A 27,691-nucleotide genomic window follows, 5' to 3' on the forward strand; every position below is an offset into this window, starting at 1 on the left:
TCTGTACGCAGCTCCAGCAGAAGGGGCATAGTCAAGCAGAGCCACAACATGAACAGAATGGTCGGGAGGAGAGACTCAGACAACAGGGCTGACTTGCCAAGCCTAAGGTTTATTGTAGAAGAGTCTCCTGTTTACAAATAAGTGAGAGTCAAAGGTAGTAATCTCAGGATTACTACCAATTCCACGTGCTAGCGAGAGTAGAAATAACAGGAAATATCAGATGAATATGTGGCTGAAGAAATGGTGTAGTGATTCAGATTCCTGGGACATTGGGATCTGTTCTGGGGAAGGTGGGACCAGTACAAACAGGACGGGTTGCATCAGGGCAGGACCGGGACCAATGTCCTCGGGGGTACCTTTGCTAGTGCGGTCAGGGATGGTTTAAGCTAGAATGACAGGGGGATGGGAACCTGAGCAGGGAGACAGAGGAGGGGGAAACAAGGATAGAAACAAAAGACAGAAAAGTAAGAAGGAAAAGTGGAAGGCAGAAAAAACAAGGTTGAAAAAAAAATGGGGTCTTAGTGCAAAATAAATCTAAGTTGACTAACAAGGTTAAAAAGACTAGTCTAAAGGCATTGTATCTTAATGCGCGGAACATTCACAATAAGGTAGATGAATGAATGCAAATAGATGTAAACGGTTATGATATAGTTGCAATTACGGAGACATGGCTACAGGGTGACTAAGGATGAGAACTGAACTATCCAAGGGTATCAATATTTAGGAAGGACAGACAAATACGGAAAGGAGGTGGGGTAGCATTGTTAGTAAAGGAGGAAATCAACGCAATAGTGAGGAAGGATATTGGCTCAGAAAATCATGATGTGGAATCTGTTTGGGTGGAAATAAGAAACACCAAGGGACAGAAAACATTGGTGGAAGTTGTCTATAGGCCCCCAAACAGTAATGGAGATATAAGGGAAGACATTAAGCAGGAAATTAGAGATCCATACAATAGGGGTACAACTGTAATCAAGGGTAACTTTAATCTACATATAGATTGGACAAACCAAATTAGCAATAATACTGTGGAGGAGGATTTCTTGGACTATGTACGTAATGGTTTTTTAGACCAAGATGTTGAGGAACCAACTAGAGAGCAGGCTATCCTAGACTGGGTATTGTGCAATGAGAATGGATTAATTAACAACCTTGTTGTGCAGGGTTCCTTGGAGAAGAGCGACCATAAAATGATAGAATTGTTCATTAGGATGGATAGTAAGGAAGTTGAATCGGAAAGTAGAGTCTAAATAAAGAGAGCTACGAGAGTATGAGGTGCGAGTTGGCAATGATGGATTGGGGAACCTTACTAAAAGGGTTGGCAGTGGGTAGGTAATGGCTAATATTTAAGGAATGTATGCATGAATTACAACAATGTTCATTCCTGTCTGGCGCAAAAATGAAATAGGAAAATGTGGCTCAACCATGGCTTACAAAAGAAAGTAGGGATAGTATCAGATTCAAAGAGGAGACATATAACATTGCCAGAAAAAGCAGCAAGCCTGATGATTGAGAGTAGTTTAGAATTCAGCAAAAATGGACAATAAGATTGACCAGGAAGGGGAAAATGGAGTATGAGAGTAAACTTGCAAGGAATATAAAAACTGTAAAAGCTTCTATAGCTATGTGAAGAGAAAAAGATTAGCAAAGACAAATATAGGTCCCTTAAAGTCAGAAAGGGGGGAAATTATAATGGGGAACAAAGGAATGGCAGAAGAATTGAACACATATTTTGGTTCTGTCTTCACAAAAGAGGACACAAATAATTTCCTAGAAATGTTAGGGAACCAAGGGTCTAGTGAGAGGGAGGAATTGAAAAAAATCAGTATTAGTAAAAAAAATGGTGTTCGAGAAATTAATGGGTTAAAGGCTGAAAAATTCCCAGGGCCTGATAATCTACATCCCAGAGTACCAAAGGAAGTGGCCCTGGAAATATCGGATGCATTGGCCGTCATCTTCCAAAATTCTATAGAGTCTGGAGCAGTTCCTACAGATTGGAGGATGGCAAATGTAACCCCACTATTTAAAAAACGAGGGAGAGAAAAAACAGAGAATTACAGACCAGTTAGTAGTGGGGAAAATTCTAGTGGTAACAGAACACTTGGAAAGCATTAACAGGATTAGACAAAGTCAGCATGGGTTTGTGAAAGGGAAATCATGCTTAACTATTCTAATCTACTGGAGTTTTTTGAGGATGTAACTAGTAGAATGGATAAGGGAGAACCAGTGGATGTGGTGTATTTGGATTTCAAGAAGGCTTTTGATCAGGTCCCACATAGGAAGCTAGTGGGAAAAATTAAAGCACATGGGGGTAATATACTGGCATGTATTGGGAATTGGTTGACAGACCTGAAACAGAGAATGAGAATAAATGGGCCTTTTTCCAGATGGCAGGCTGTGACTAGTAGTGTAGGGATCAGTGCTTGGGCCCCACCAATCACGATATATATAAATGGCTTGGATGAGGGAACCATATGCAATATTTCCAAGTTTGCTGATGACATAAAACTGGGCGGAGTTGTGAGGAGTATGCAAGGAGGCTTCAGGGTGATTTAGACAAGTTATCTGTGTGGGCAAACACATGGCAGATGCAGTATAACATGGATAAATGTGAAGTTATATGCTTCGGTGTGAAAAATAGAAAAGCAGAGTATTATTCAAATGGTGATTATATTGGGAAATGTGGATGTACAAAGGGATCTGCGTGTCCTAGTACACGAGTCAATGAAAGTAAATAGGCAGGTGCAGCAAACAAATAGGAGGGCAAATGGTATGTTGGTCTTCGTTGTAAGAGGATTTGAGTTGTCGAGACTCTGTGCCTTATCCAAAATGGTGCCAGAACCCGACCCAAAAGTCCTGCCCCCATTTTCAACTGCTCTTATTTTTACGGGTAAGGGAACAGGGGCGGAATGTGACTCACACATGGGGGATTCTTGAACCAAGTGCTGAGTTGAACCAAATCCCATTTTTGCTGGATCAAGGTCCTTATCCTGCAATATGTGACTTACAATTTTTTAGAGCAGATGAAAACTTTCGGAAAAGGCAAATAAGGTCTGTGGAACTGTCAAGCTGCAAAGTTATTTAAATCCCCTGCCTTTAAATTAAAAAAAAAACCTACTTGTGTCTGAGTTGAAAAAAAAAGGCATTTTCAGTTTCAATAGCTGTTTGTTGATATAACCCTAAGGGCCACAATTATAGTATTACTACAGTCGCATAATGATCTGGCATAGAAAGGTTTAACATGGGACTGGGTACAGTACCACCCACAGTGTGATGTAAACGAACACATAACCCAAATGTAGAGGGAAGTCTTGTACAGGACAGAGATGTGTGTAGAGGCAAGCATGGGGATTGTTCTAGTTTAGTTATTATACTGTATATATGTACATAGTTACAAATAGTTAATAAACGCTTATTGTTAAACTACACAAGTCTCCGAGCCTCTTCATGAGGCCTACCAAACCACACACAACATCTTACAACAGAGTGGCAGCTATTGAAACTACCCAGAACCTCAGAAGCTGGAGAAGAAATGTAAAACCTGGAAGATTGAAGAAGCAGCATTCTGACGTGAAGAAAGCACCAGAAGTGAAGTTGCAGAAGGAGATCACCAGAGAAAAGCTCCAAAGCAGGATTGGAAGCAGAAGGCAGAGGTAAAACTCCATGCTACAGCAGAAGAGTCACTGAATCCCGTGAAAGTCTAGCTTCAATACCCAAAAAGGGCAGAATCAGAAGATCTAGCAGGGAAAAGCTAAGAAACTTCAGTTCTAGGCCAGAACAAGTTTAAAAAGCTTTTAAGTCAGCAGCAGTCAGAATTGCCATTTTAAAAAAAGCACCACAAACAGCTCGAGACCCAAGTCGGCACCTGAACACGTGGTAACCAAGCTCGCTCCAATCGATAACAATATATTATTTTTAAAATCAGTAGTTAAAAAACACAACAAAAGACAGGAATCGATGGTTTCATGACCTGTAAATACTTCAATACTGTGGGGAAGATTCAAAAAGGTTAATCCAGGGAGTCGCTGCTGAAAATTTAAAATGCAGAAATTGTGAACACCATTACTGTGGGAGCTGACCAAAACCTACAAGCGCAGGACACCCTGTTGAGAAGAAACATATGGCAGCACCATCCTGGATTTCCTAACAGCATTTAAAACTATACACACTTCTAATTTTAAATGACCATGGATCAAAAATCTACCTTACCAGACCAATTTGGACACATCCAAGGTCTAGACCAGTCCCAGAATTAAGGACATTGGAGAAAGAGGTTCCTTATATACATGATTGCTTCAGGTCCAGATAAAAAGACAGAATCCAAAAGGGTAACTCACTGCTTTCTTCGGTAGGTCCAAGAGCTGGCAATATAGTAGCTAGACAAGGAATCCATGAATCCTCAGCAAAGTTTGATGAAGTTTTAAAATCATTTCACCCATTTTTTAATTTGAGCAGTAACAATACCCTTGAAAAAGCAAAGTTTAACAAATGTGTCCAACAGCCAGGAAAACCCGTTGACTCCTTCATTAACGGCTGCACTGAATGGCTGAAGGCTGTGACTATGGTGACATGGGGCAGAACATTTCATAGATGAGACTAAGTGCGGTGGAGGGCGGTTTTGGCAGCGCCCACCCTACTGTCCGAAATGGCAGGAACTTGCGCCCCATTCCAAGCTTGGCGGGTCATTAATTATGCAAAGGCGCATATTGGTCTGAATCACCTTGTAGGTAAGGAGCAGATTCATCCACCCGCCATCAGCTGGCAGGTTTGAAGGTCTGGGGGCCATATTTAAAGGCCAATCCAACACAACCTCACTCTCTCCAGCCCACCAGAGATGCTTTGCAGCCAGAAGAGGAAGGCTGAGAACCTTACGAGGAAGGCAGCACCCCGCTTCACACACCAAGCCCTCCAGGCTTTTATCAGAGGAGCGCAGATGCAAAGGCACATGCTGTATCCCAGGGATGGCTGCAAGAAGCACACGCTGGCCTGTGAGGCCGTCGCTGAGCAGGTCAACGCGGCTGGCAACCGCGCCTGAAATGCCATCTAGTGCAGGAAGCGGATAAATAAATGATCTCATCCGCTCCGCCAGGGTAAGTCATCCTTCAAGTCCCCCCAATATCAAACTCTCATCATGCACTCAAAAGGCTACTCTCTCCAGGGATCTCCATTAGAGGGGGACACACATCAACATTCATTCTCCCACAGAGACTTTCACATCACCATCATCCCATCTATCATGTTGTTCACACTCCATCCTCTGGCCCTGCTGGGGTAGGGTCACCACACACAGGGGACATGCATCTCACCCAACCTCTGCTCCATCCCTTCCCATCACGTGTCTTTCTTTCTTCTTCATACAGACCAAGTTGGCGCACAACAGACGCAAGAGATCACAGACCTGCGGAGGGATGGCTGACATCTTTGCCCTCACGGGAGTTTGAGGAGGCTGCAGCGAAGCTGGCTGGAGAAGATAGGGATCGCTCCTGTGGTGAAGAGGAGATTGGCCTCTCCCAGCAACCTAGTATGGATCACAGCTCCATCACTTCATCAAATCCTAGCATTCACAGTGAGTCATGTGCAGTCTTATATAGCTCATGCTCATTCACTGAAACTCTATTTTCTATTTTCAAGGCACCAGCAGATCGAGCCCACAGACTTCATCTGAAGAGGAAGCTCTGGAAGAACCGTCACAGCGCTCATACTCACCCTCCACCAGCTCAGAGACACACACGTCAGTGGGGCACAGCTGTAGATTAGGCTCTGGCTCACTTTTTGGGGAACACCTCACTGACACGTCCACACTGCAGTCGGAGGCAAGGACAGCCCAGGTCTCAGACACTCAGACAGCTGCTGGAGACCAGCCACCCGCTCAGTCTGAGTCAGATGATAAGCCTTTGGAAACAGCTGCCAAATCAATGTTGGAGATGCAATGAAAGGTGGTGGAGCATCAGGCAGAGATTCGACAGTCACTCAGCAGACTAGAGTGAATGTTGGAGGAGTCCATCTGTGTTCTGTCTGATGTTTTAGCCCTAACATGCGAGCGCCTCAGTCACCATGGGAAGGCTGGCGACCACCATGGAGACCTTCATCCAGCAGGTCTTGCCTATTTGTGTCCGGCCCTGCACTCCATGGCCACACGCCCTGATGGGCACCATCAGGATGTAGGTGACAAGGGGACAAGGCGCTTTGACCTCCTTCCAGGTGCACCATCTCCTGCAGGAGTCTGGGCGGGACACTCGGGCACCCACAAGGAGATTGAGCATCAGCCAATCACCCCAGGCACCACCTCTCAGGACACTCCAAAGGTGTGCAGCCTCTCACAGCCCCCTGTGCCTGTGACCCCATCCACTCCGGCTTCTCAAGCCGTTGAGGGTGTTTCTACCCATGAGCAAGTGACCCTTATCAGGCCGGGGCCCTCTAGGCCATGGGCCACCAGAGGATGTCTGCCAAGGTCATCACAGACATCTGGGCGTAGCAGTCAGCAGGCTGCCTCCACCTCTGCTGTGGATGTTGGGGCTGCACCCAAGCGTAGCGCTAGAATTAGAAAAGTTATGAAAAATGGATGGTACTTTTGGGTCACGGGTGTGCTAGACATGTAACTAATTTGCACTTTTGTTAATACATTTGATGGTTATGTGAATGTTCCTGTCAACTGAAGGCTTTGTGATTTTTTATTTTGGAATCCTCTAATTTCAAGATTTAGCCTTCCTCCCACTCAGTGATAGTGTCCCACACTGAGATTCACATTCCTGTGATGTCAACCTCTCTTAAACTAGTCTCCGCACCCTTGTGTGATGTCAATGAGATGTGTTTAAATCTTTATTTGAAGTGTGTGTTGCAACCGTTTCTAACCCTTCTTCCTCATGGAACACCTTTGAGTGAAGGCAGATCATCAGCATTGATAATCTAGCGGCATTTGTGCCTCCTCTGTGGTAGTGGCAGAAGAAATGACATGCACGGGAGGAGGAGATCCCTAGGCATGTCCACATCTCAGTCACAGCAGTGTTTGCATCACTACATGGCAGCGAACGCTTCAATTCTTCTATCGCATCGATCTTTTCCTAAGTGGGCTCTCAGTTCCCAGAGTGAGCTCACTCACAGGGCCCCACGGACCAAAGCAAAGATCACAGCCTGATGATTCATGAGGTCAGAACATGCAAGTGTGAATGCTGGACTCGTTCTCGCTGCAAGTGGGTGGACATCCCCTGAGTTGAAAGAAAATGGCATTGAGAGCTAGGAGAGATGTGGCTATATTCCCTCACTTAATTTTACTCTTCCTGGAACCTGTCAATGATCAACGTATCACGGGCACATCTCCCACGCCTTCCTTCATCCATGACGTGATCGCACTCAGACTGACCCTCAGCAGCCTCTAATGTCTCTGGACCTCCGGATCTTCACCCTCTGATGAGTTCTGATCATCCTCCAGTTCATCCTCTGGCAAGGGGTCACCTCTTTGCATAGCCAGATTGTGAAGGGCACAACACACTGCGATGATGCAGGAAATCTTTTCGGAAGTGTATTGGATTGAGCCACCTGAGCGGTCCAAGCACCTGAAATGCATCTTCAGAAGCACTATGGTCTGCTCTATAAGGGAGCGTGTGATGCTGTGAGCAGCATTGTGCCTCTCCTCAGCCAGCTTTTCAGTGGGTGCCTCTTATCCCCAAGCAGCCATTCCCATAGATGTAATGGCCCCTCGATAATCTCAGGGACCTGGGAGTGACTCAGGTTGAAGGAGTCGTGGCAACTCCTAGGGTACCATGCACAAACATGCAGCATGTGCTTCTGGTGATCACACACCAGTTGCACGTTGATTCAATGATAGCCCTTGAGGTTTATAAGCATTAGGGGCTGCTGCCATGGAGCCCGTATAGCCACATAGATGCAATCTGTTACACCCTGCACTCTAGGGAAGCCTGAGATGGCGGCGAAGGAGGTGAACCTCACAGCCTGGCTATCTTTGTCCAGAGCAAACCTGACATAATGATGGGCCTTCCTGTAAAGGGCCCTGGTATGTATTTGCTTGTATTATTTAGAGACCTTTGGGGGAAACAATGAAGATATCATGCCATTCTTTTGAACTCTTAAATGCACAAGAACATCAAAAAATAAATGGAGATTAGGGAATCTAAACTTTTGTGTGTTATGAGGTTGGTGCCTTGTGCTAGCTTCACCAGGAAGCCTGGCAGCAAGGAGCAGCCGGCTCAGAAAAGGGTCAAGAAGGTAAATTAAAATCTGGCCCCATAAAGGATTGCCTCCAGTTCCCTCTCTTCCTCACTTTAAAATTGCCTTTGCCGTGCATCAATGTCCAGTTAAAAAGGAATTGAAAATTCAGCAATTTTTTTTAACAAAGACCTTTAGGAATTTGGGTAACATGATGAACAAAAGATAATGTTTTACTCATTGCCCACTCATTTGATTGTGCCCTTTTAGCAAATTCATGAAAGGGTCAAGTGGACTTAAGCATCTGGTTGTGATTTATCTACCACTTCAGTTTGCCTCTTTGCACTTTTTTCAAATGATCATATAAATATTAATAATTAGATTTAATATTGCTCTCTCACTCAGTACGTTTCAGAAAAACAGTTGCTCTGTTTCAACATCTGTTTCAGTGCTGTACAGTTCAACAAAAATGCACTTTGCTGCAATCTAATCCTGAGGTATACTTTAATGGAATGTGAAGAAGAAGAGCCAAATTGGGCTCGAAACATTGGACAGAATATTATGCTCGGCATGTGGGTGCATGTCCAACTCGCCCGAGCGTAAAATGATGCGCAATGACATTGGGCAAACGTCCCAACGTCATCGCATACTCGCATGATATTTTGTTTGGCGGGCGCACGCTGGAGTCGGCTGTGCGTCCGTCAATAATTAAGAGGCCTATTAAGGCCATTAACAATCTAATTAAATTCAAATTTACACTGCCCGCTCGCGGGCAGGCGAAAAGGCCAAGCGGCCTTTACATTTTTTACGAAACCTCATCCACAAGTGGAATGAAGTTTCCTAAAGCAAATAAACATTAAATAAAAACTTTATTTTGGAATTAAAAACATGTCCCATCTCATGTGACAGAGGCCTGCTCTCCCTCCTTCCCCCGCCTGCACTTAGCGCTGCCGCCTGCAATCCACAAAGGGCGGGCAATAATTGGCCTACCTGCATGAAATCGGGGTGCAGAGCCAATTGTGGGTGACAGTCGGCTTCCTGACCGCCCCCGCTGAGCACCCTTGCCAAGGGCAAAATCTTGCCCATTAACTTTGTTTCTCTGAAACTCTGTTTCTTTCTCCACAGGTACTGCCACACCTGCTGATTTTTCCGGCACTTTCCATTTTTATTTCAGATCTCCAGCGTCTGCATATTTTGCTTTTATACTTTAATCAAATCAGTTTTAAACAGATTGGTCTATGCCCAATGCTTACAGAGATTTAAGTACTATAAATGCATTAAATTCACAGTGTATTGCCACTACTTAATGTTCTAATGGGTTATCCTGTGATTCAAGCATTCTGTTTCAAAACAAATACATCACTTAATATCTTTTCAGCAGTGTGCTGATCCTGTGTAAACAGATTTGCTCTGAAAATGCACAGGAAGCATGACACTTGTTCCAGAATCACCGCCACTTATGCTTTGGGAAAATTTGATCAGCTTTACATTCTCAGCAATAGCTGGTATCAATTACACTCTTTTTAAAAGTAAAGCAAAGAATTCATTGCAGCCACTAGTCTAAGACTTGCAGTAAGGATTATACCAAAGCAATAACTTGTTTATATTGCCTTATTCCATACAAGGGGCTAGCAAGTGCTTGCTCCACCATGGGCACCCTCCGTAAACCTGAACTCATGAAAAACTCTGCTGCCTGTGACTCAACTCACACCAAGCTCCTTCATTCTTCACACCTGTGTTTTTTGACCTATATTGTCCAACATCACCTTGATTTCAAAATTCTCAACCTCATTTTCAAGAGCCCTCCATGCCAGCCCCACTCCTTGGGTGGAATTTTCCCATCCTGCCCGTGGCGGGTTTCGTGGCAGGCAGGAGTGGAAAAACTGGAGAGAGGCAAAAAATCAGACTCCTTCCAGCGTAAAAACAGTTTGCAATTCTCCCAACAACTCTTGAATGGCGGGTTGATGGCGGGTGAGGTATCCCGCTGCCTAGTGTCAGGAATTCCATTTGCATTCATTACCATCTCATGAATGCTCATTAAATATGTTGCTCGCTGGGATTATGTGGTGCCTTCCAATCTTCCATCAAGCCAGCAGGAATTCACACTGGTCTGAAACATGTTTGAGAAAGAGTGGCATGCAGCAGTCGGACCTCACTTCGCTCATGACTTTGAGATGAGTGCAGGATACATAACCTACCTGCGACAGCGTTGTGCCAGTCTTGTTGCGATGCTAGTGGAACACCACACTGCCATGGGTGTAGGGTTTGTCTGCTCCCAGTGGGTGCCCCTGTAGCCCTGGAGGACCCCACTATGCAGCAGCACTCAGGCAGGGCTGTACACTCAAACAGAGACCAGCATTTCAACCAGCAGGGGAGGATGATGGACACATGAGGGGCAAAAAGGCTGGGAGGGGAAATGGTTGGAGGCAGAGGGGAGACTGAGGGGAGGGAAACTGAAGCCCAACAAGGGAAACTAAAATGCAGACAGATAAGAGGGTGGATGGGATACCAAATGTATGAGTGGGAGGTGATGCACGCAGACTCTGGAATAGGAAGTGGGGGTATGTGTTAGTGCAGCACAAGAGGGATGGGTTGCATAGAGACTCATGAAGGAGCGTGTTGACAGTTAGAAGTGAGAGAGCAGAGACACTCCTGGGGTTCACGTTCAGGACTGAGAGAGTGGACATAGTCCTTGGGCTCTGTGGACCTCACAGTCAAGAGTGAGAGAGTAGAAACAGCCCTAGGGTGCAGCAGGCCATGCCACAGGCTATGCATGGCATGCACATTCTACTCCTGCTCCAGGGAGGGGCAAGGCCTGTGTGTTCAATTGGGATAAGGCACAGGTTGATGGGCAGGGCGTTTTTACAGTCGCTGTTCGTAGGTTTGTACTGGGCTGCATATGGGATGGTCATAATCAGGGGAGGCATCTGCGGCCTTGTAGATAGGGAAAACATGATAATGGGGAGGGGTATTCGTAGTTCTCTTGGTTGATGTGGTGGTCTCCTCTGAAGCTGACCATGCACATGGCCTCTAGATGGGGGAGGGTGAGGTCCACATGGGGCATGGGCACATCAACAGTGATGAGGTCAGGGAAGAGGCTTGGAATGTTGACCACAACAACAATGGGAACCACTATTACTGGGGGAAGCTGGAGAATATCAGGAGGGAGCTCTACCGGCACATCGTGAGGTTCCAGGTAAACTGGGGAGACCTGAACATTGACAGAGTGAGGGTCAAAGCTGATCTTGAAATAAAAGTGAAGAACCACCATCTTGCACACTTGTTGTAATGGTGCAGTACAAAGCTGAAAGTAGAAACGAATCTGCACGGGAGGGGTCAGAGGCAACGTGGGAGGAGGGCACTGCTGGGCTAAGGGGCCCTTTCTGGGGATGCCCTCAAACTTGGTGTAGCCACAAGACAGATATTGAGTCAGAACAGAGAGAAAGTAGGAGGCTTTTTTGAGAAGGGTGCCGTTGGAACCCATGTCTTTTGCTGCTCAGTAACAGGGAAATGCAAGAGTCACAGGCTTCACACGACATTTGCTCCATTTCAACATTAACACAGGGGAATGTGAAAATTGGAAATGTAGGCAACCATTAAGAAGGCGCAGCTAATGCATATATGGCATCCCATCAATGAAAGACATTCATGCGCTTGCCACAATTAGCAGTAATAACGGGTCGAAGGGCATCCAGTCATTAATCATGAGCAAGTTATTTTCATTCAGAATGCCAGATCTGAGATTAGAGCACTGAGTTAGGTAAGGTCGCGTACATCATTCAAACTTTCTCCAATCTCTGTGGGATTGAGAGGTTGAGTCTTAGGGATGGCATTTTGGTCACCTTGATGAGTCTGTTTACAGATATAAGGCTGCATCAGCAACAAGGCTAATGGGATAGAAGCCACTCGAGGCTATTACCGTGGCTTTGGGTTTAAATTGTGAGCTTCACTGTATTTCCCCATTTTCCATTACTGTCTTTAATTTTTCATTTCAGAGAGAAGAACAAAACAATAATGGAGCCTGGTCTTAATGCAGCCCTTCTTGAGGGTTCCAACAAAATGGAGGAGGAGAAGAAGGGACAGGTGCTGCTGAGCGCAGCTTTGGGAACTGAGGCCCTGTCTGAGGTCCAGGGTCCAGGGAAGCCTCAGTAACAACATAAGGATCAGGAGGATAGACCCAAACCACGGAGGCGACTAAGTCAACCAAGGGTCCATCAAAGAAGGCTCTCCCATCTGCAGATGAGCGAGAGACAATGCTGCACAAGTCTTTTCTTGTCCTGAGCTCTGGTGAATCACATTTGGCACATTCTTCATGAGGAAGGATGGCTCATGACACCTGTGTGTCGGCCTCAGAGTGCCTCAGAGAAGAGGTACAATGCAGATCATAGCTCCACATGGTCCATAACGAGCAGACCATTGGCATCCTGAAGATGCGCTTCCAATGTTCAAACTGTTCAGGCAGGGCCCTGCAGTACATTCCAAATAGGGAATCCCACATCATCACTATGTGTTGCGCCCTTCACAACCTAGTGCTGCCAAGGAGTGATCCCTTGCCAAAGAGAGAAATGGAAGAGGATGAGAGCTCCTCGGAGGATGAAGAGCAGGAGGGCCAGGAGCCTGATGAGGGAGATGAGGGTCAGCTGCCATGGGGTGATGCCATCAAGGAAGTTTGACATGGAAGACGTGCCTGTGCCAATTTAATTGCCACCAGATTCCAGGAGGAGTAAAGGAAAGGCAAGGGAAGATGGCCACACTCCTTCTGTCCCTTAATGCCATGCCATTGCATTGAAGCAGTCACACTGAAAGCAAGTTTAGCATTCAGACTTGCACCTTCTAGCTTCATGATTGACCAGGCCATGATCTCTAAGAAGGTCTGTGGCGCATCCAGTATGTACTTGCTCTGGGGAGTGAAAGTCAACATAACAGCAAGAATGCTGCATCAGCTAACTTGATGCAGTCGTCGCCACATTAATGAGAAACTACAGCAGCCAGTGTGTTGGAAACATGGTTGGGGATATTATCATTTCATCCAGCTCTTGTCCTTTAGCACTACCACTGATGAGACACAACTGCCGCTAATCCTTAAAGGCTGCTGAGCTGCCCTCACACAATGTTATGTCGTGAGCATAAAGGGTTATGATTGCTTTTAGCGCACACTTCCAATAAAGACTTTGACACAGCTCCCAAGGAAACTATATTCAATGAGGTTGACATCACATAAATGTGAATCTCACAAAGGGAAACTATCACTGAGTGGGAGGATGGCTAAACCTCGCAATAAGAGGATACATATGTAAATAACGACAATGCCTTCAGTTGACCAACTTCACTTTAACATCACATTAACATCAAATGTATTAACAAAAGTGCAACATTTCTACAGTGGTTGCACACCTATGTCCTAAAAATGAGTTCAATACTTCTTAATTTTCCTAACCCAATTACTATGCCTGGGTGTAGCCCTGCCATCCGCAGCACAGGTGCAGGGAGCCTGTTATGTCCTGATGTCTGAGATGATCTTGGCAGACGTGCTTTGGTGGTACAAGGCCTGGAGGGCCCCAGCCTGATAAGGGCCTCCTGCTCAGGGGCAGAAACACCCTTCTCGTTCTGAGCAGCTGGAGTGGATGGGCACACAGGCAGAGGGGACTCTGAGCGACTGGGCACCTTTAGAGTATCCAGAGTGGAGGACCCCGGAGTGTCCGCTGACACTGATTCTCCCTATGGGTGTCCGATGGCCCCCTCCCTGATGCCTTGAGGAGAAGGGGCACCTGGAGTGAGGTCAAGGTGCTTCGCACCCCTCTTGCCTAGCCACTGATGGATCCCAGTAATGTCTGTGCCATGGAGTCCAGGACCGAGCGCAAATCCAGCAAAATCTGCTGGACTAAGGTCTCTATGGTGATTGCCCACCTTCCCATGGTGACCTCGAGGCACTAGCATTTCAGGACCACGACATCAGACAGAACGTGGTGGCCGTCTCCATCCTTCGCTCCATTCTGCTGAATGACTGCCATACCTCTTCCTGATGTTCCGCTGCCTGTCGTTGCACTTCCAGCATTGCCTCAGCGGCCGCTCAGAGAGGCTCATCACCTGAGTCGGATTCGGAGGGTGGATGATCTCCAGCAGTGTCTCTGTGTTAGTGGAGGGTGTGAGTGAGCGTAGTGACGGTTCCTCTATGGTGGCTTCCTCAGCTTCCTTACTCAAGGTGGTCTGGGGTCTGGGGCTTATGTTAGCCCTCTGCTATGCCTTCATGTGCTGGTGCTTATAAGAGAGAGAAGATAGTTTCAGTTCATGAGCAGGCGTAACACAAGATTGCATGTCACTCACTGCGATTGTCAGGATGTGATGAACTCATGGAGGTGTCATCTGTGGTAGCTTGCTGGGATATGCCGATCTTCCCTTCCCCACAGGAGCCATCCCTGTCCTCCCCAACTAGCTCATCGGCATCCTCCTCGAATTGGGTGAGCGGTGTGACGTCAGCTGTCCCTCCTCCAGTCTGGGATCTTCCCCTCCTGTTGTGGGCTAGCTTGGCCTGCATGAAGACAAAGAAAGGAATGTGATGAGAGGGGATGGAGCAGAGGTTGGGAAACCTGCATGCCCCCCTGTGTGTGTTGCACGCTCCCCAGAAAGGGCTGAGGATGGAGTGTGTGCAGCTTGATAGATGGATTGGTGATGACGTGAACTTATCCAGGAGTATCAATGCCGTTATGTGTCCCCTGCTAATGATGTTGTATGAGATCCCTGAAAAGAGTAGCCCTTTGAGTACATGATGCCATGATGAGAGTTTGATTTTGGAAGGAGTAGAAGGATTACTTAGATAAAAGCAAAATACTGCAGATGCTGGAAATTTGAAAAACAGAAAATGCTGGAAAAACTCAGTAGGTCTAATAGCATCTGTGGAGGGAAAAACAACAGAGTTAACATTTCGAATCCTTATGATTCTTCTTCAGAGCTAACGAGATGTAAAAATGTAATGAAATTTAAGGGGGGTGGAGCAGGTGAAGCTGGATAGAAGGCCAGGGTTAGGTGGAGGCAAAGGAGAGATTTCCACAGATGTCATGAACAAAAGGACAAAGGAGTGTTAATGATAGTGACACTGACTAAAGGAGGTGCTGATGGTGGCATAAAGATCAGAAAGCAAAATGTGATAATAGCAAGAGAAGGGTAAGCACTCTGGAAAGAACAACATGAACAAGTGACAGATGGCCCTTGTATGAGTGGGTAGGGGGAGTGGACGGTGGTGGGAAAAAAGATTGAAAATAGGATAAAAGGTGGGGATAAAACAATGAATAAAAATCAAAATAAATAAAAATAAAAATAAGTGGATACAAATAAAAATTTAAAAATGAAAAAATTAAATGTTTTTAAATGAAAATGAATATTAAAAAAAGGGGATAAAAAAGGGGGGGATGAGGATGGATGAGAAAGTTCATGGTTTGAAGTTGTTGAACTCAATGTTAGTCCGGAAGGCTGAATCAGTTCCCGACCCACCGTGTGATTCAGAGAGATACTCGGCTGTGTATAATTAATTAGCTTCCAAGCGTGGATTTGGCGTGATTTTCCATAATTCTGAGCAGCGGGAAATGCACTGCAGAGCCCATCGCCACTGCACCTAGGTTCGAAAATGGAAAATTCCGCCCCCGATCTCTGTAACCTCCTCCATCCCTGTAACCACTGGACATCCACTCCAGGGCTTGAATATGAAAATCAAGGCTGACCTTCCAGTGCAGCACTAAGGAAGTGCAACACTGTTGGGAGTGCCGTCTTTGGAATGCCCTGGAAGCCTTTTCATCTCTGGCTTGACAGAAGAGCAACAGGCAATATACTGAGTGACACGGGAAAACTGCTTGCTGTGCAGCCCAAATTGGGCACACCTGGAGTACTAGGTTTGGATCAGTCTCTGAATCCCCCAAGGTCTTAAAGTGTTTTTTTGCCATTTTTTGGTAGCCCTATTATACAGCCAACTCTGTGCAATAGTCATATCCACAGAACCATCCAGCTACATCTGCCACACCCAGGCAGGTGTCAGAGATGTGCCCCTACTGTGCTGGGTGTTCACTTCATTTAAATTAGATGGCCACTGTGTAGTTTTGTGAATTTTGGTGGGATCAGTGCTGGAGGTCACCAACATTTTGCCGGCCTGCAACTTCATCACTGATTGAAAAGCTGGTCTACACAGCCTGGATTTGGAAACCCTGCTTTTTTATCATTGCTTATTGTTGACCACGATTATGGACACTTGATAGGAAACACATTTGTATAACAAAAGCGAGATACTGGAGATGCTGGAAATCTGAAATAAAAACAGAAAATGCTAGAAATACTCATCAGGTTAGGCACCATCTGTGGAGAGAGAAACAGAGTTAATGGGCGGAACCATCTGTGCCTGCTGGCGTCGGGCGTGTTCAGCGGCACGAGCAGACAGTATGGCGAGACGGCCAAAATTGATTTCACGATGTCGGGAAACCAGTTTGCAATTGTCCGCTCTGCCTATAAATGGCGGGCCACGTATCCCGCCATTGGACTTCAGGGGCCTCATTGTAATACACCTGATCTCATTATGAGACCAGCCCGCCGGAATCATCCCACCCGCTAGATCATCTGAGCATCACACCAACGTGTTTCACAACAGCATACATAAGGTGTGCATTTGGCAGACTGCATCTTGAAGGGAACTCGGAGGTGAGTGAACAATAACTTTATGCAGTGCTCGCGAGGGTCGCCTGTTGGATTTCAAGGCTGAGGCAAGTTGGGTGTAGGGTAAAGGGCCGCACTGAGGTTGAGGAGACTTGGGGGGAGGGCCAAGGGCTGCACTGCAGTTGATGGTGTGGAGTCGGTGCGGGGGGGCAGAAATAGCCATGCATCAGGGGAACATTTTATAAAGTGACCATTTCTCTGCAGCTGAGAAAGTTCAGTCACAGCCACATTGATGTGCTTGGAGTCAGGCCTCTAGCTTTTCTGCCCACTCAAGCAATGCAGAGGCATGAAAGTGTCACCAAGTACTTCAGAGCTTTACACCCCTCGGGCAGTTTGCAAACTAATGAGTGCTTTAGTGGACTGCAGAACAGTTGGATGACTGCACACATTGTACATCTCATTGTACTCCTTGCTAAAGCTGGCCATGGAGCAGCCACAGGTGGAGGCGCTCACAGCCCCTTGCAATGTCCTTACTCCGGTTCGGAATAGTCTCCTTATGGTTCAAGCTAACAGTGCAGCTTTGCAGTGTGGGTTAGGAGAATGCCTGTGCCTGAGCAGAGAGCCAAGCATGCAGTCCAATGGGCAAAGCTGCTGCCAATTGGTTAGGTGGAGTGGGGCGGAGAGGAGTGGGGTTTCGAGCAGTCATGCAGCACACTGATCTCTGGCCATCCAAGTGATGGCCCGCACTCTCCGGGATGTGTTAAGAGGCCTTCAGACTTAACCAAGAGATGTTCTTAGAACACCCAAGCTAATCCATGTCCAAACTATTTGCATTTGCGGAGGCTACAAATTAACCCTGAAAAAGGCTGCTAAGCTAGACAAATATCCTACTTCAAGGATAGAAGGTCTGTACGCTAAGCTAAGCAGGAAAATCCTACACCAAACTGGACATGAGCCATACATACCAAGAGCTAGAGCTGGACCGCACGACTAGAGGGTATGTAACTATCAACATGCATAAGGGCCTGTAGCAATATACACACCTATCATTTGGTATATCATCTGCCTGTGCAATCTTCCAAAGGACCACAGAAAGCTTATTGCAAGTCCTATTGCAAGCCTATTGCTGCAGTTCCTGATCACATTGATCCAATGGGAGAATCTCAAGTGGTAGAGCTACATCGCTCCAACCGAATTAGAAAACCACCTCAGAAACTTAATCATTAATCACATGATTTGTGTATATATGTATATGTTGTGGATTAAAATATTCTTTGTAAATAGGAAATGTAAAAAAAACCTAGAGGGAGGAAATGTAGTTATTGAAGGTATAACCTTTCTTACTGCCTTTATGAGCCACTTGATTGTTCTGACAAATGAGCCCTAAACGCTGGGGGTGGAGCCACACCATATGAACTGCAGTGGTTCAAGAAGTCAGCTCACCACCACCTTTGCAAGGGCAACTAGAGATGTACAACAAAAATGCTGGCTTACCCAGCAATGCCCACATCCTGTGAAAGAATTTTTAAAGAGTGCTAATGTCCCATCTATCGATTGTGTGTGGAATCCCTGTGGACTCTAACCCTTAGACTTATGAGATTGTGAGTTTGCAATGAGCAGAGGTTTTACTTATGCTGGCGGAGCAGATGAGATCATTCACCTGTTTCCTCCACTGCAGGGTGGTGCTCCTTTGGGCCCCACTGGCACTCGCCACCCTACCAACCTCCTCCCAGGCTGCAATAGTCAGAGGGGAGGGCCTCCTGCTCCCATCTCTCGGAAAGATGGCCACCCGCTTTTCCTTGACTGCCTGAAGGAGAATCTCCAGGGAGGCATCGCTGATTTGTGGGGCTGAAGGTAGCTGTCTTCTCCTGGACATTTGCTTTGCAGAGTCCGGAGGTCCTGGCTTGCAGCGAGTGAATGGTGTCCAGGTGCTTTTTTAATATGGCGCCTGGGGACATTGGAGCCTGTGAGATGACAACGGGGCAGGCTATTTCCTGCTCGCCCCTCCGGAGATACAACGTGCTCCTCACAGATGCATAATTAATGATTTGAACAGCGCAAGATCTCGCATGTTCAGCTGTGCCCACTCTGACTTCCACTCCTGCTACTGGACTTAGTCTCCGGAATGGAAAATTCCGCCCATGGTCTGACAGCTGTGGTCATTTTTAAATCAATTCTTTTTAACCTAAGGGCAGAATTTTGCCCTTGTCGGGCAGGCTCGGTGGGGGCGGGCAGGGGCATTAGGGAAGCCGACCGCCTCCCGCGGTTGGGGCCGGACTGCAATTTCACACCGGGTGGGCCAATTAAGGCCCGCCTGGTGTGAAACGCAAGCGGCAGCGCTCAGCGCAGCCTGTGCAGGCGGGGGAGGAGGAGGAGCGCGAACTTCGCGCATGTGCACGAGCGCGTGCTTGAAAATCTCCCTGAGGCACAGACCTCCCTCAGGGGGATGAACGATTTTCAAAAAAAAATAAAGATTTTAAAAATGATATAAAACATGTCCCCTCATGTGACTCTGTCACATGAGCAGGGACATGTTATAAATGAAATTTAAAAGGTTTTATTTTATTTTTATTTGCTGTTGGAAACCTCATCCCGCCTGCCTTTTCACCTGCCCGCCAACCGTAAGGTTGGATGGAAAAGCGAAAACTTTAAGTTAGTCAAGGCTTTAATGGCCTTAATAGGCCTTCTAACTGTTGCTGGGCGCGCTGCTGATTCCCGAGCGCACCCGCTGACCAAACTATCGCGCGACTGCACATTGACTTAGGGATGCTCGCCCGACTTCAACGTGCGTCATTTTATGCTTGAGCGGGTCAGGCCAGCGCCTGCCTGCCGAAGTAAAAAAATATGCCCCTGGTCTCCAGGGGGCACTTGCACTGTGAGGCGCCTTTTCTTGCGCTCTCTTTTGCTCTCTGTCTCTCTGCGGGCATCGCGACTCCCACCTCTGACAGCGGGGCTGCCACTATGTCATCGCTCAGCTGTCTCCTATGCTTAATTGGACGGTGAGTGCGCACTCTGGCCACTAATCATATCAGTTGTCTATCCCTTCACGGTACTGGGCTAGAGTCCTCGTTTGATCCTGGCATTGTGGTCATGATCTCTAAGAGAAAATCCAGCCCATGATCTCAGCAGTAAAGTTATACTATACCAATGTGTTATTAAACTCAACACTATAAAGTAATTTAATCATTGTTTCAGTCTTTCTCTTTGAAAATGGAGCCCCACAACATCGCCACTAAGATTTTGTAAGCAGACTGTCCTGAGGCAGTGTGAATGCCAGTAACTCACCAGGGAACTTACTCTGGAAGATAAACCCAGCTATCTCCTATATCTCCTACAATATGAAGTGATGCTGAAATGCAGTTGGTGTAATCAGACTAGTTAGCTGCAGGCTTTCATTCATATGAAGTAAGATAGAAAGAACATTTCATTTTTTTTCTCAGTCACAAAGTAGCAGCTGTAAAATCAATTCATGAAACAACAGGATTTTAATGGATCTCTTCTGGGCAGATTTTGCCCTGACCACATTATTAGTGTCAGTGTTTTTGACTTGGTAATCAGAATTTTGCAAACAAAAGCCCACAAGAGGATTCATTATAGCAGAATTTTATATGATGCCCTCAATTAACATACAAACAATCTAACATGTCCTTGAAGATCCCCTTTGAATACAAAGAGAATTGTTAAATTACAGTTGCATGTTAAAATGTGTACATTCCTTTCACTAAAAAGTTAGGATTGTGCATCACAATTGTCAACAGGACTTAGTTGATAGTCCTCTAGGTTCTAAGCCAGAAGGCTGCTATTTCAAGCTTCATTCCAGGATGTCTGCACCAAACATAAGCAGTAATGAAGTAATTGGTCCCTGTGGGAAGAAAGGACTATGTGCTTATTAAAATCTTCCTCAGCTTGCTCTCTGCCCTTTTCAAATACTCCAATCTGAGAGGAGCCAATTGCAGGGGCTAACAAATTTCTTGGTTTCTTGAGGCCCATCAAAATAAGTATCCAGCTTCTGTTCCCAGAGGAAACCAAGATGGAAGGTGCAGTTATTCCAATCCTGCCTCTTTTCCATGGTACTAAATTTTCTGCATCTGTATAAATAAGTGATCAACTCCCTTAGCATAAACACCACAACACCCAGAATCAATTTTTCTGCCTTTTTCCTCTCTTTTGCAGCTGCAGACTAAGTGTCCCGAGCAGGAATAATTGGTGAGCAAGGAGCAACTTGACTACCATTATAATCAAATGGGCCTTTATAATGGGAATTTGAGTAAAAAACAAGCCAGCAAGGCAGAGAAATTTATATTTATACCCTATAATAGGGTGCAGGGATTCCTAGGAAACAGGTACTGTACCTGGCAGGCGCTACCACTCAGTAATCTTTGGTAACCTCACAAAACATTTGTAGAAACAAAGCAAGCCTCTTATTCCTATTGCATTTTGACACTGTTGTTTTAGTGGGTGATTCTTTTTCTCTCTTACTTTCTCTCTCCTTTTCTGGACTTAGAGGAGCTTTTGCCTGGTTTGTTGTGCCAAAGCACTAGAATAAATGCTTATAATTTGGTACAGAATTAAGTTGTAACTTGTATACAGTGAGCCTGCCCTAATGCAACATACAGGATTGAATCATTGTATTGTATTTTTGTTATTTACCGCTGGTTCCAATAAAATATATTTTTCAGCCTACCACATCCAGCATGTCACATAAACCATGAATAAAAGGAAGAATGGATTGGTCCTTGTCTTGACAGAGAAACTGAGATTCTTTTCATTAAAGATTGAATAGAATTGTTAAAAATTACGTGACAAAGCAGCTTTTGATTTAACTGCTTCCTGTAAAGAGTGGTGATTGTATCAGCAAATTCAAAACAGAATTGGATATGTCCCTTGAGATAACTTTAATGGGGGTGGGAGGTTAATCTCAAAAACATTCCTATGTTCTTATCTTTCAACCATGTGAAACAAAAGGCGATTACACAAACTAGGTTTGTCTTCCCTTGAAAATGGATGATTTGATCAAAATTTTCAGGGTATTAAGAGGGGTCCAGGTAGGATCAGTTGGCTAAACTGCTGGCATGTGATTCAGAATAACACCAAAAGAGCATAGTTATGGCTGAAGTAAATGTTTGGGTGGGGTTGGGGGGCGGGGGAGGGTCTTGTCTCCTTCGCTCTGCTTTATAGTAAAATCACAGCATAAACTATGGTTCAGCAATCCTCTGGTAATCAAACAGGCTACCTGGAGAAGAAGAAGCAGGGAACACATAGTGTTGATTGGGAAACACAATTTTCCTTGATTGGGAGCCTAGGACTAGGAGGCTGTTACAGTCCCTGTAAAAATCAATAACTCTTTTAAAAATGGATTTGAATGCCCAGTGACCAACTTGAAGTAAATGAATGACAAGGTTTCAAGTTTTAAGATTTTTGCTATAACAAACTAAAATCAACTTCGACTGACATTACTTATTCAGCAACTAATGCTCGAAACTAGAAAAAGTAGCCCTTATTTGTGCCTTAACACAACTGATAGCCCCACATCACATTTATACTTTACGGCAGAATCTCCACAGAATTGTAATATTTACAAGAAACAGTCCAAAAGCACTCTCAGCTTCCAATGGGTCCACCTCTCCCCATTTCACTGAATTGTAATGTTCACTGGCCATTGAATGCCCTCTCCCTCAGTCTTCTGAAAATTCCCAAACTGACTTCCAGCAGTCAGACCTGTTGATTTCTTCTGTTATTCTCACCAGGGTGATTTTTCCGGTGTCCTTAGATCTCTGTAGGTTCCAACTCTTTGACCAGAGGACAATATTTCACCAGCATTCTGTCTGGTAGCTAACAGAGCACAGCCTTTAAGCTAAAAGAAAAATACTGCGGATGCTGAAAATCTGAGCTGAAAACAGAAAATGCTGGAAAAACTCAACAGGTCTGACAGCATCTGTGCGGAGAGAAACAGAGTTAATGTTTCGAGTCCATATGACTCTTCTTCAGAGCTAAAGAGAAGTAGAAATGTGATGAAATTTATACTATTTAAGGGGAGTGGAGCAGGTAAAGTTATACAGAAGGCCAGTGATAGATGGGGGCTAAGGAGAGATTAACAAAAATGTAATGGACAAAAAGACAAAGGGAGTGTTAATGGTAGTGGTAAAGGCTAAAGAAGGTGCTGATAATGGCATAAAGGTAAGAAAGCAGAATGTGTTAATAGCAGAACAGGGGTAAGCACTCTGTGAAAGAACAACATGGAACAAGCAACAGAAGGCCCTTATTGGGGTGGGGTGAGGGGAGGGGCCGATGGTTGGGGAAAAATGATAGAAATGGGGATTTAAAAAAGGATAAAAAAGGGGATAAAACAATTAATAAATTAATTAAAAAAGGGGTGAAGATAGAGTAGAGAGTTCATGGTCTGAAGTTAATCCAATATTTTCTGTTTTAATTGCATATTTCCAGCATCAGCAGTATTTTGCTTTTATCTTAGTGTTGAATTCACTGCACTTCTCTTCCAGGAATGCCCACCTTGAAGATGTTCTGCTCTTCTCTCCAACAGGATTCCTGCTTGTCTCTTTTGCCCTGTTCACCTTCATTGCTTTCCATTTCCCTCCTGGTGTTTGACAAGGCGTTTACCAAAACTCACTTTCACAACCATATTTCCTTCCTCAGTGACTGTCTCTGTCTATGACTTACCCCACGTGGCTTCTAACTCAAGTTCCATCCCTCATGTTTCGAATCTACCCAGGATTACATGTATCTCCGGAACATACAACGTTCCTAGGACTGCTGTTCACGCCGCATCCTGAGATCCACACGCAGAGCTGTGCGCCACTATTTGAACACATGCAACCTTTCCCTCCACAGTGGGCGGGGAGCCGATCCCTGCCGGAGAAGCGGGCCCTGCCGCCGTTTTACATGGGCGGGCCAATTAAGGCCCACCCAGTGTGACATCATGTGGGAAGCACTATGCGCTTCCTGTGCGGGCGGGGGTCAATTCCCCAAAAGCGAGAGTGCGCTCTTTCACACATGCGCACGAAAGAGCACAGATATCCCTGAGGCTAAGTGCAGCCTCAGGGAGATCGCTGACATTTTTAAAAATGTTAAAAATAAAAAATAAAAAATTCCCTAACATGTCCCCCTCACGTGACAATGTCACATGAGATGGGACATGTTCATAATTTACATAATAACTTCATTAAAATGTTTAAAACCCGACATGAAATCTCATCCCGCCGGTGGATGAGGCTTCATGTTTCATCTATTTGCCACCAGGGCTCCTGGCCTGCCCGCCAACCTCAGATCCTTTAATTGTTTAATTGATTCTGTCAATGGCCTCAATTGGCCATTGACAGGTTAGCGGGCTGGCAGCTAATTTTGCTGCGCCCCCACCTTCTAGAAAATTTAAATGGGGTGGGGTGGGGTGATGGCGGGGGTTACGCCTGACATCATCATGCGTCATTTTACATGTCGGCGAGCGGGCCCCGCCCCCTGCTTGCCGACGGCAAAATTCTGCCCAATAACTGCTCTGTCATTTGTTTCCAGGTGTTAAACCTGGCATAAAAACAAAAAACTACTGCGGATGCTGGAAATCCAAAACAAAAACAGAATTACCTGGAAAAACTCAGCAGGTCTGGCAGCATCGGCGGAGAAGAAAAGAGTTGACGTTTCGAGTCCTCATGACCCTTCAGCAGAACTGAGTAAAGTTAGGAGAGGGGTGAAATATAAGCTGGTTTAAGGTGGGGGGTGGGGTGGGGGGAGAGAAGTTGTGGGGGGGCGGGGGGGTGGTAGTAGGGACAAGCAAGCAGTGACAGGAGCAGATAATCAAAAGATGTCACAGACAAAGGAACAAAGACGTGTTAAAGGTGGTGATATTATCTAAGAGAATGTGTTAATTAATAATGGATGGCAGGACACTCAAGGTACAGCTCTAGTGGGGTGGGGTGGAAAGACTGACAAGGTATTACAGGTATAGATTTAAAAATAATGGAAAGGGGTGGGAAAAGAAAAATCTATATAAATTATTGGAAAAAACAAAAGGGAGGGGGAAGAAACGGAAAGGGGGTGGGGATGGGGGAGGGAGTTCAAGATCTAAAGTTGTTGAATTCAATATTCAGTCCGGAAGGCTGTAAAGTGCCTAGTCGGAAGATGAGGTGCTGTTCCTCCAGTTTGTGTTGGGCTTCACTGGAACAATGCAGCAAGCAATGGGCAGACATGTGGGCAAGAGAGCAGGGTGGAGTGTTAAAATGGCAAGCGACAGGGAGCTTTGGGTCTTTCTTGCGGACATACCGCAGGTGTTCTGCAAAGCGGTCGCCCAGTTTACATTTGGTCTCTCCAAAGTAGAGGAGACCGCATTGGGAGCAACGAATGCAGTAGACTAAGTTAGGAGAAATGCAAGTGAAATGCTGCTTCACCTGAAAGGAGTGTTTGGGCCCTTGGACAGTGAGGAGAGAGGAAGTGAAGGGGCAGGTGTTGCATCTTCTGCGTGGGCATGGGGAGGTGCCATAGGTGGGGGTTGAGGAGTAGGGGGTGATAGAGGAGTGGACCAGGGTGCCCCGGAGGGAACGATCCATAAGGAATGCCGTCGGAGGGGTGAAGGGAAGATGTGTTTGGTGGTGGCATCATGCTGGAGTTGGCGGAAATGGCGGAGGATGATCCTTTGAATGCGGAGGCTGTGGGGTGATAAGTGAGGACAAGGGGGACCCTATCATGTTTCTGGGAGGGAGGAGAAGGCATGAGGGCAGATGCGCGGGAGATGGGCTGGATATGGTTGAGGGCCCTGTCAACGACCGTGGTTAAGGAAGAAGGAGGACATGTCAGAGAAACTGTTTTTGAAGGTAGCATCATCAGAACAGATGCGACAGAGGCGAAGGAACTGAGAGAATGGGATGGAGTCCTTACAGGAAGCGGGGTGTGAGGAGCTGTAGTCGAGGTAGCTGTGGGAGTCGGTAGGCTTGTAATGGATATTGGTGGACAGTCTATCACCAGAAATTGAGACAGAGAGGTCAAGGAAGGGAAGGGAAGTGTCAGATATGGACCATGTGAAAATGATGGAGGGGTGGAGATTGGAAGCAAAATTAATAAATTTTTCCAGGTCCCGACGAGAGCATGAAGCAGCACCGAAGTAATCATCGATGTACTGGAGAAAGAGTTGTGGGAGGGGGCCGGAGTAGGACTGGAACAAGGAATGTTCCACATACCCCATAAAGAGACAGGCATAGCTGGGGCCCATGCGGGTACCCATAGCCACACCTTTTATTTGGAGGAAGTGAAAGGAGTTAAAGGAGAAATTGTTCAGCGTGAGAACAAGTTCAGCCAGACGGAGGAGAATAGTGGTGGATGGGGATTTTTCGGGCCTCTGTTCAAGGAAGAAGCTAAGGGCCCTCAGATCATCCTGGTGGGGGATGGAGGTGTAGAGGGATTGGATGTCCATGGTGAAGAGGAAGCAGTTGGGGCCAGGGAACTGGAAATTGTTGATGTGACGTAAGGTGTCAGAGGAATCACGGATGTAGGTGGGAAGAGACTGGACAAGGGGAGAGAGAAGGGAGTCAAGATAACGAGAAATGAGTTCCGTGGGGCAGGTACAGGCTGACACGATCGGTCTGCTGGGACAGTTCTGTTTGTGGATTTTGGGTAGGAGGTAGAAGCGGGCCGTCCAAGGTTGGGCGACTATCAGGTTGGAAGCTGTGGGAGGAAGATCTCCAGAGGAGATGAGGTCAGTGACAGTCCTGGAAACAATGGCTTGATGTTCAGTGGTGGGGTCATGGTCCAGGGAGAGGTAGGAGGAAGTGTCTGCGAGTTGGCACATGGATTTCAATAATATTTGACTTGGTCCCCCTGTCCCCATGGTAACCAGGTCACATCAGCTTGTCACCAGGAAAAACTAGCAACAGTGTTCCATATTCCTCTTCATGATGTAATTTTATCTTGATAAACAAAGACAGCCCAAAACAGAACCATCATATAAAACCTCACATTCATATCAGGAACATAATGGGGTTTGTTGGGGGGGTTGTGTGGGGGCGGGCGGGAGCGAGCGCGAACCATTTTATGTGGGTGGGCCAGTTAAGGCCCTCCCAGTGTGACGTTCACCCGGAAGTGCTGAGTGCTCCCTGTGCGGGTGGGGGGGATGCAGATTCCCTGTGTCCGGGCCTACGCTTTTTCATGCGTGTGCACAAAAGAGAGCAGAAATCTCCCTGAGGCACAGAACTTTTAAACGTATGAATAAAGTAATTAAAACCTTTTAAAACATGTCCCCTCATGTGAAAGTGTCACATGAGCAGGGACATATCAATGAATTTTTTAAATAATTTTTATTGCATTTTTAAACATTTCATGAAACCTCGTCCCGCCCATGGATGAAGTTTCATGAAAAATGCGAAGGCCGCCTGGGCACTTTGCCTGCCCTCCAACGTTAAGGTTGGACAGGCAGCTCATTTAAGTATTTTGGCCTTTGAAAGTTCGACGGATGTCGAACTGAAAATCTAAATGACGCGTGGTGATGTCGGGACACCCACCCGATGTCACCGCGTGTCATTTCACGCATTGGCGGAGTGGGCTCCGGCCCCAACCCCGCTTGCCAACCAGAAAATTCTTCCCCTAGTCTAAAAATTAGAGTCAGATCCTACAGGAGTGGAACTATGAAACATTTCTTCACGAGAAAGGTGCTAGAAATTTAGAACTCTCTATTGATGCTCGATCAATTATCAGTTTCAAATATAAGATTGTTAGATTTTGTTAACCAAAGATATTAAGAGATAAGGGCCAAAAGTGGGTATGTCGAATTAGGTCACAGATCAATCATAATTTCATTGAATAGCAAAACATGTTCAAAGTTCTAAATAGCCTACTTCCCTTCCTATGCAAATTAAATGTTAATAGATGATTCAGAAATTCTCTCACTTCTCATCAA

Source organism: Cetorhinus maximus, chromosome 7, assembly GCF_964194155.1.
Source record: "Cetorhinus maximus chromosome 7, sCetMax3.hap1.1, whole genome shotgun sequence".
NCBI lineage: Eukaryota > Metazoa > Chordata > Chondrichthyes > Lamniformes > Cetorhinidae > Cetorhinus > Cetorhinus maximus.